The following is a 1,092-nucleotide window of genomic DNA, read 5'->3' as shown; positions in this document are numbered from 1 at the left end:
TATTCCCCTCTCCTAAGTGTCTTATTCCCCTCTCCTAAGTGTCTTATTCCCCTCTCCTAAGTGTCTTATTCCCCTCTCCTAAGTGTCTTATTCCCCTCTCCTAAGTGTCTTATTCCCCTCTCCTAAGTGTCTTATTCCCTCTCCTAAGTGTCTTATTCCCCTCTCCTAAGTGTCTTATTCCCCTCTCCTAAGTGTCTTATTCCCCTCTCCTAAGTGTCTTATTCCCCTCTCCTAAGTGTCTTATGCCCCTTGCTTCGTGGTGCTACGTGTCGGATCCCCCTGGCAACCGATCTTGTCGTTATTTTTTTTGCACACTCATTTTCGCTGCCGCCGCCCGAAGTTGGTCTTTTGGCCCCGCTCTGTTGGTAGAGGACTACACATTTCGCTATTGTGTGGTGGGACTGTTTGGGTTTATAAATTCGGTAAGTGGTATGGTTTATTGTTGCATTTGAAACAATTTCTTCCCCACTATTATCTTGTACACAACACCATGCCCCCATGAAGCTATGTGTCGTAATCACCTCGCATATGTCAGCACTCGCCTATTCTCTGGACCGCCTCCATTGTGCCCGTACCCTGTCTTTCCCGCACTTTAATTGTTTCAAACGACAGAGTAGTGTGGCCGTACTAAGTAGTGTGGTTCTGATTGGTGTCTGCAGTTGGTCTAGCTTAGTTCAAACTTGCCTGAATAATGACTTCTGTGCTTGACGAGCCCGATCAGCAGCCTTTTGGACTGCTCCTGCTTATTTAGCCCCACCGTTGCGTCTACATAAAGTTGCATCAAGGCCCAGTTGACGAGGCTGCCGTGTACTGTTCAAGCTGCCGTAGTTGGTAGTATGGTCACGCCACTTTATGAGGTGCGTGTTTGCTCGCACCGCTTTATGCTTTCGAATCGACCTTTTAATCTAAATTTTATAGCCCATCACATTATATTGTTTTCATGATCCACTTTTCCCGCTGTTGTATCATCTGCTGTGAGTACAATTTACGGTGCTCCAGCTTGGCCATTCTTCACAATAGTTCAATCTTCAATACTATGAACTACATACGGCAGACACTAAGCTGATGGTCTCAACAGTAAGCTGCACAGTT

This window comes from Wickerhamiella sorbophila (genome assembly GCF_002251995.1).
Source record: "Wickerhamiella sorbophila strain DS02 chromosome Unknown contig2, whole genome shotgun sequence".
NCBI lineage: Eukaryota > Fungi > Ascomycota > Dipodascomycetes > Dipodascales > Trichomonascaceae > Wickerhamiella > Wickerhamiella sorbophila.
The sequence above is the reverse complement of the archived record's forward strand: the minus strand, read 5'-3'. Positions refer to the sequence as shown.